This window comes from Lagopus muta, chromosome 2 (assembly GCF_023343835.1).
Source record: "Lagopus muta isolate bLagMut1 chromosome 2, bLagMut1 primary, whole genome shotgun sequence".
Classification (NCBI taxonomy): Eukaryota; Metazoa; Chordata; class Aves; order Galliformes; family Phasianidae; genus Lagopus; species Lagopus muta.
The window spans coordinates 10,435,817-10,444,692 of record NC_064434.1 but is presented as its reverse complement, the minus strand read 5'-3'; the positions used below and the strand labels follow the sequence as shown (position 1 = coordinate 10,444,692).

Below are 8,876 nucleotides of genomic sequence, written 5' to 3'. Positions count from 1 at the left end.
CTCAAAACAGGAGTGAAAGAAGGCTTCTCAGTCTAAACATAGCATTGGCTGATTGCTGTATGCTGTGTGCTGAAAGGTTTCTGCCCTGATGACCGTGTGAGTGGGAGGTAAGTTCTCTGCAGCCAGGCTCTACACTGCTGTCTGTTGCTGTGTGATAGGATTCCTGACTGTACTCAGTAGTTTGTACCAAGAACCTGTGATAGGAAGAATTTTGTTTCCGTCTCTGCAATCTCTGCAGTCTTGGCAATCTCTGACCGCGGCTTTTAAATGAGAAAGTTTACCTAAACATCTGACTTCATGATGTAAAGTGTTTGTTCAGACTGCATTCAACAGTTCTGTATTTATCCTCCGGCTCCCTGGCTTGTGGGAGAACATCAGTCTACAGATCCAGACACAGCTGCAGTGTGCATGGCAGAGGAGTGCCCTAGCTATCTATACAGCCTCTCCCTCACCACGTACCATGATCGTGCCACAGCTGGGAAATGCTGGAGAATGAGTGAGTGAAGAAACAGGATTTAGGTTCTTGGATGGCTGTGAATCTGATTCTGTCCCTTAGGAGAAAGTAAGAGTTATCTCTGGGCAGGTGAATTAACTCAATAGTATCTTGTGCTACTTTCTTGGAAAATATATGTTTTGTATGTATAATCCACTCCTCTAAAGGACTTCAAGATACCTGAAGAAAATGTGCTACTTAAACACTGGGGATTATTTTTAGAGCACTCTTCTCTCTAGATAAGCCAGATGCAAATTTTTACTCCTCTTTCTTTAATGAAAATTGGAGAAGACAGGATCAGAAACTTGGGCCACTTCTTGATCACTCTTGGACTCAGATCTGGCAAGTAGCACATTTTCTCCTTGGAAATAGCATCTTTTGAAGACAAAGGAAATACTACTCCTTGCTTAATTTATTTCCTCATTGATCTTCCTTGCCTCTGCATTGATTAAGAGTAGCACTGTCGTAAGAAGAGGTCAGCAGTGTTGCTTTACCGGTGTTTCACTTTTGAACCTTTGAATCTCCCAGGTATAAACTGTAAGTAAGAATTGTGCCAGTATGATACAGCTGCTTGCCATATGTGTTGGAGGAAGGCACATGTGATTGTGAGGAGTATGATGACATCTGAACCGATAAAACATTCATCCCAAGGTGAATGGGTGTATCTGTTATATATTTAGGCATTCTCTTTTACCAGCAGACTTAGAGCAATTTAAAAGCATAAAGCCATAAAAGGAGGAAAGATCACAAAGGTTTGTGAGAGAAAATGACAGAAATGGAGGAGAGGGCTTATCACAAGCAACAGTGATGAAAACAGTGGGAGGCATATAGATGAAGTGGAACCACTTTCGGGTCCTCCTTCGTACACATACAGTAAAAATGGCTTTTTTCCAAGTACATTTTTATCACTGAGAATATCTGTTTTGCTATTGATTGCCTTTTAATCCCTTTAAAAATCTCTTTGTTCTCATTTTGCTTTTGTCTCTCATACTGTATCTCACTATCAGAATTCAAAACACCTCCAAAACTGGCACCAAGTTAGAATGACACTGACATAGATCAGCACAGCATATCCTAACAGCTCAGCCTACAATAATCCTCTGAGTTTGCTATATCATAATAGACTGTTGTTTGATAAAATTATATCTTTGCCATATGTAAAGAAAGAGCTCAGCATAGAAGAAACTCATGCCTTTGGTGCTCCTTCCCTCAGGTTGAAGCTTCTCCCGAAGTAGAAGGGAAGGAAGCTTTGTTTGGCTCTTTCCAATTGAGCATCAATGGCACCAAGCAGTGTGGAAATGCTTTTTTGAGGCTCCACAGAGCATACACATTTGGCCTTTGGAGAAGGAAGAACATCAAAAGTTTCCACAAGAGGTGTTACTGATAAGCTTTATTTTCCATTTTGTGCTTTTCTCCTCTGGCAATGACATCTGCAGAAACAGCAATATTGAGTATGTTCTGGTTAGCTTCTCTCGTGTGCAACATCCCTACCTGATTCAGCAGACAGGATGTTTTATACCCTTGAACTCCTAATTCTTTTCAGAATATCCCTACATATTGGAAATATTAGAGAACTTTTGAGATTCCAGAAACATTTTTTTCACTTAGCAGTGTTATTCAAGCATGGTGACAATCATGTGATTGTAGATTTTTTGTGTTTTTATAATTAAGAATAATAATTAAGAATTTTTTACTAAGGCAATTAATACATGATTTAGAGGACCAGTGATGAATTTGAAGAAAACACAGAAAAGCAAGTAAGTAATTAATGTATGATGAAGGACAGATTAATGTATGATGAAGGACAGAATTAATGTATGATGAAGGCGCAATTTCAAGTACACAACCATGGTATTTTAAAATCATAAATTGACATAGGAAGTAAAGTCATTGAACTATTTGTCCAGTGCTTAAAAAAACACCTATCTAATTAAAAAATAAATACATTACAGTCAGTTCCAGTACTTGTAGGAAAGCTGGAAGTACTACACACAGACATGTCAAAGACCATCTGGCTAGGTGGAATTTTTCAGTATGTAGTATAACACTAACATATAACATAAGCATGATCGTATCTGTGCTTTGCACTAACTCGTAGGGTTTGCCACTTTGAGAAACTAGAATGTGTGGTTGTGTCTGCTAATTATGAAGAAGATTCTTGAGAACTGCTTATCTGAACAACACATCTCCTGTCATCATGGGAACCTCACAGGCAGCCTGAAGAAATGGTTGATAGTAGCTTTGTGGCTGCAGTAAAGTATACAAATGGACTGAATGAGGCAGGTGTTATCTAAAGGGTAACTCCACCATATGTGGCAGGGCTTGGGCCGGAAGGTTTGCTATTTAATGGCCAAGAAATCCACATTTGAGAAGAGAGTCAATACACTGTATAATTCCTATATCAAAATGGAAATAGGTATTTGTATGCAACACCTAATACAGTCACAGTTTGCTGGTGTTGTTCTCTTCAAGGCAGCAGGTTTAATACTTCCTTGATGCTTGCCATATGTATGGTCTGATGCTGATCATCAGCTGGAGTGCTATGTGTTTACAAGGCATAGTGAAACACATACATTTGAGTGCCACATTAAAACTCAGTTGGCTGCTGCTTGCCCCCAGAGTTTCATTGTAGGGAAGATATAAGTTTTAAGAGAAGTTCCATCAGGATGTGTTTATGCTCCAAAGCAGAGATTTAGATTGAGTTGTAGTGAAAGACTGAAACAATTTCAGAGTAATTAATGGGCTTGCTGTGATTGCTGACATGATCTCTTCCATAACTAATGGTGGAAATTTGTACACACATAAGATGAACATGGACTGGACATTCAGCAAAAAAGATACAGCATCTAGCTAATAAGTGAAATGAGGGACAAGTGAATCAGTGTGGAAAGAAGAGGTACAAGCATAATGACTTCTCTGGATCAAAAAAGGCACATACTATAAAGTTCATATGATTTATATTTCCCTACCTGTTTTAAAATAGCATTAAAATGTCATAGTTCAGTGACCTGATAGTTATAATTTACAATACAAATACAGATGTTAATACACATAACAAAAGACTGAATGTAATATAGTGATTGTAGCACTCAGTCTAGCTCTACATATTTCAATTCATTTATTGTCATGCAGAGAACCATGATGGCTGAGGGAATCCTCTGTAAACTCACATAGTGCTGCTCTGTCCTAAGGCTGCTACCTCTCCAGCAGTGACCAATGTGCAATGTTTCAAAAGGAAGAGAAATGCAACAAACCAAACAACACAAAACAACAACCCACTAGCTGAACAGCAGAGTGACCAAATAAACAGAACAGCTCTTGAAGTTGTTCAAAAGGGTGGAAAAGATATTTTCTGATTACTTCAGGCAACAAGCTGAGATGGAAACACAGCCAGACTCTGAGCCCAGATCTGGTAATAGTTTTTGCTTGCTGTAGCAGCCCATGCATTCAAATTCCATGAGAAAGGAGATTTATTAAATCTACCCCCAGAAGTGAAGCATAAGCACTTCGTTTAGTGCTGTTCCTTGTAGAAACTGTGAAAACACCCTGTAAAATGTACTGCAGTCTTCCAGCTGATGAGGCTGCAACACTCTTCCTGTAACATCTACATTGTCTAATTATCCTCACACAGAGAATGGCTCCTCTCATTTTAGGGCTAATTTGACCTTTCATCTTTCAGTACTTTTGAGTGTTTAACAGCAAACTTATGTTGGCAGTTCTGCTCATCTCACCCATGCATTTTCATATCTTGATGCCACACCATGCACTGAAAACCTTCACAAAGGCTCCATCTGACAGCGAGAGAACAAAATGCAGCAGAAAAGAAAGCGCTTACTTGCAACTGTCTATTTGTGGGTAACCAAGCAAATGAAAAGCAAAAAATGGCTTTAACTGAGTGCTGTGCATGAGATTTTTCAGCAACATGGTTGGGAGAGTTGCGTAAGTTGTATAGACCTCTTCCTCTGTGAAATGCAGTGAGTATGAATAGGTCCTTAGTGGTGTGAACGCACCACTAAGCCCTGCCAGGACTCCACCAAGAAACAGTACATCTCCCTGGATCATGGCAGGTTTGGGGCCTTAAAGGACTTTGTTAGTCAAAGCTTTACATCTGCAAATTTAATCATTTATGCAAGTCGGTCTTTAGCTAATATTATTTAAGTAAGGCTTGGAATGCTGCAGGCAGCCAAAATTAATCTTTCCTCTTAATATATAGTATGATACGGTATAGCAGAACATTTAAGCCTTTAATCTTTTTAAGCAGGAGAGGGGGAGAGAAATCAAATATTTGAAGTCAACAGGCAGCTGATAGCAGGATTATATTCATGTCAAAGGTAGCAGCTAGTGGTAGAGAAGCTGTGATCTTCAACTGCAGAATAGAACTGTTATATTATGGATTGCTTAACAAATCCAGGTATTTAAAAACTCCCTTAGAATGAAAGGTAACTTACATTTATAAGACCAATGACTGTTTTTAATACTTTGCAAAAAAATTACATTTAAATAAACCAAGCAATAAGAAAGTTACAAAGATCTAGTGTGTGACAATTATACAGTAAGCCCACAGATGCCAAAGGTTTTGTTCATGAAGTATAGACATTCATTTTGCAGTGCCAGAGTCAAAATTTCACTTTCCGTTGCTTCTTCTTTGTCTTAAACATGAATTTTACAAAGCAGAATGCAGATCTGAAGGTCTTTATGATAACTGTAGTGAAGCACTGGCACAGGTTCCCCAGAGATGTTATGGATACCCCAGTCCTGGAGACACCCAAGGTCAGGCAGGATGGGCCCTGAGCACTCGATGGAGCTGTAGGTGCCCTTGTTCATTGCAGGGTAGTTAGACTAGAAGACCTGTAAGTGTCCCTCTCAGTTCAAACGATTCTATGATTCTGTGATTCTGTTTTCAGCTTCAGACTTTTCTGTAGCATTAATCTAAAGGCAAGATGAAGAAAGTGTCTGCCAAGTTTTCTCTGAGTGCACTGAATTTTTATTTTGGGCACAATAGATTACATTCCTGATTTTGCAAACACTTAGAGCATGTTTTTAATTTTGTGCAACCCTTTCATCCATGTAACCAGAAAAGTTTACTCTCATGTGTTAACATTTGAAGGACCAGGAATGTCAGAGGAGCAGTATGTGTTTAAAAGGGAACAACAACACCAGAAGCTGTAGTATTGCACAATCTAAAGCCAGACTAATTCTCCTTCTGGTCACATCTAGCAAACTGATTCCCACGCTTTTCTCCAAAAGAGTACTTGAAGTCTAACTACTGAAGTAGTAGGGGAAACGGCCGGAAACTGCAGCATAGGAAGTTCTGCACAAATGTGCGCAAGAACTTCTTTACAGTGAGGTGACGGAGCACTGGAACAGGCTGCCCAGGGAGGTGGTGGAGTCTCCTTCTCTGGAGATGTTCAAGACCTGCCTGGATGCCGACCTGTGCGACCTGGTGTAGGGAACCTGCTTTGGCAGGGGGGTTGGACTTGATGATCTCTGGAGGTCCCTTCCAACCCCTACAATTCTGTGATTCTGTGATTCTGTGAAGTAACGAGATAGCTACTTAAAATTGAAGTGTATGTTTTGAATGGTACAGCTCAATCATAGAATCATTGAATCATTAAAGTTGGAAAAACCATTAAGATCACCCAGTCCAACCATGAACCCATGCCTGTGACTATTCTACATCATGTCCCTCAGTGACTCATCCACCCTTTTCTTCCAGGGATGGTGACATCACCAGTTCTCTGGGCATCCTGTTTCTATACCTCAGTACGGCTCTTTCTGAGAAGAAATTTTTCCTGATAACCCACATGCACTTCCTCTGGCACAACTTAAGGCCTTTTACTCTTGTCCTGTCACTAGTAACATGGGAAATAAACCCTGCATCTTTCTGCAGTAGATGAGCTCAGGACAGTTTTGCTTACACAGCACAAAGATGGTGAATCAAGACACAGGACTGCCCAGTTGTGCCTGGCAGGACATACTTAACAGTGAGGAGGAGGAAGGTGGAGAAGAAAAAGATGGAACAATTAAAAAGAATTCATTAGCACTGCACATGTGATTTGTGTCATATGAGAAGGGGCACTTCTGCAGCTGTTCATCTCTGCTGGATTGCATTCAGCCTTGTTCTACCTACTAGATAGCGGAGAGAGTGGCTTTGTGCAAGCAGGTTTCTGCTGTACAACATGATCCCAGGTCATAATTGTGTAGGAGAGAACAAACAACACAAAACAAAACATGTGCTTCCCTCGCTACATCGTGCAAGACCCATAGACATCAGTCAAGGTGTGAATCGACTCTAAACAAAACAAATGGATAGATATTGTCCTTCTTCCATAGCTAAAATCCCACTTGTTTAAATACCTGCCATTTGTTATTAAAGCTGTGCCAAATTGAAGACTGCATTTGGTAAAAGATAAAAGTAATGCTTTTAATTAAAACAGATTCTTAGCATGTTTCATTTGATAAAGACGTCTGAAGATAACTTTGTTCCTTAGTGGGGCAGTCCTGTTGATATTGTATTAATCCGGTGGATTTGTCACTTGGAAAAGAAAAAAAACTATAAAGTGTTTGATTACTCTTTTATCTTTATTCCATTTTCCTTTGGCTTCATTTTAAAAAATAATTTCCTTATCTGCTCTGCAGCCTCTGCTCAGTCCTCGTCAGAGATGTGTTTCTTCTTTGACACTATCAGCATTAGTACATTTGCTGAAGTTGCACTATCTGTGTTGTCTAGAAAGTGGTTACTTTGCTGACTCTAGACTTAAAAGAAAAAGGGAAAAAAAAAAAAAAGTTGGCAAACTGTTCATTAAACAATGCATGGTATTTAATGAAGCATTCCCGACTGTAAAGGACATAGCAACATGGGTGAATTACAAAACTAACATTAAGTATGAATTGCTTTCAGAAGTGTGATTCTGCTTTCCTGACACAATGGCCCCATCCTGATGCCTATATCTCCCCCTGCCAAGCAGTAGCAGATGACAGGCCTCCTGTGCTGATTGCTCAGAGGAAGATCAAGCAGTGATGGTGAAACTGGGTATGGTTCAGCTGTATTTCATTCACTGCCCTGGGCCAGAGGTGGTCAATCAACAAGCAGAATAAAAATTTATTTCTGTGTTTTCCAGAAAAAACAATTGAATCACCAGTGCTTTAAATAAGCAATCAAAGCAGAAACCTTGATCTAGCTGTGGCGTCCCTGTTCATTGCAGGGGAGTTGGACTGGATGAACTTTAAAGGTCCCTTCCAGCTCTAAGGATTCTGATTCTATGATTCTTAAGTCTTTCCACACAGTTCTTTAATCCATTTTTCTATGCTGAATTTGGCATGACCAAGAAGCTAACTACCCCGTGTTTCATCTTAGAAAACTGCTGCATACAAAGACAAGTGCAGTCCCCCCAAGGGAGAAATTCATAAGTCCATATTGAACTGCCTTCCTGCATAACACCTTCTTCATTATGCATTTCTTTACAAAAGTCGTGATATCATTTTAATCTTGAAGACCACAGATTCTGCCCTAAGAGATGGTTAGAAGCCTTAAGGATACAACAAAGTTTCAGATAACACCAGGATCTGCATTACAGCTTATCTGTGTGATTGATTCTGGGAGGGATGAAATTCAGTCCTGAAATAATTTTCAAGCACATTGGTACTTCAAACTAGGAGCTGTGGAAAGTGTTTTTGCCCTGATGTATTTCCTTCCATAGGATACCTAATGCCACTCAAGTCTTGCAGAACATGGTAATAATTATACAGTAGTTTCCTGATCCTGACTTTTGTCATTTCCTTTGTTACCAGATGTTTCTCCTGTCCTTCATTTCTGCTTCTTTAGGGAGGGAGTGAAAGAAGGAGCCCTTTCTAGAATTAGATAAATTTTCCCTGTGGATCCAGAGTGAAAAAGACCAAACTGAGTTCTTTGAGCCCCCCAACTTATCATTGGTGTCAAAAATAAGATGATGTTGGTATGGGTAAGAATAAGCTTCTTCTGTCAGAACAGGGGAAACAAATGTAGGTTAGAACAGGTTCAGAACACCATCTGGGAGAAAGGCATCAGGGTAACTGCATATTAAATTACTTTTCATTTACATCTGTCAAATGAGATGAAGTTCACTGTCAGAAGGAGGCTTGAAAATAATTCTTCTAAGAGGACATTTTTTCTGTGTAGGTAATCAAAAAGGATGAGAAAGATTCAAAGAGCAGAGCTTTTTACGTGTGATTATGTCCATATAAATGGGTACAGGCTTTATGCTGAATGGCCCAGACATGAACCATCTGCAATTTGAAAATTACAAAGCTGTCTTAGCACCCAGTTCTAGTGTAAATATACACTAATACATACTAATGTGCCGTGTGGTGTCTGAAATGGAGATAGATTTTGTCTGCCTGCTTA

At 39.6% G+C, this 8,876-nt stretch overlaps 1 long non-coding RNA gene across 1 annotated transcript in view; it reads left to right on the top strand.

Annotated features, from left to right (window-relative positions):
- The first annotated feature begins 392 nt into the window (after positions 1 to 392).
- The window catches only part of LOC125689274 (uncharacterized), a 44,973-nt gene continuing 36,489 nt past the window's right edge, over positions 393 to 8,876 (top strand). The window contains exon 1 of the long non-coding RNA XR_007375159.1: positions 393 to 496. This is a non-coding gene — a long non-coding RNA (uncharacterized LOC125689274). The remainder of the gene's footprint in view (positions 497 to 8,876) is intronic.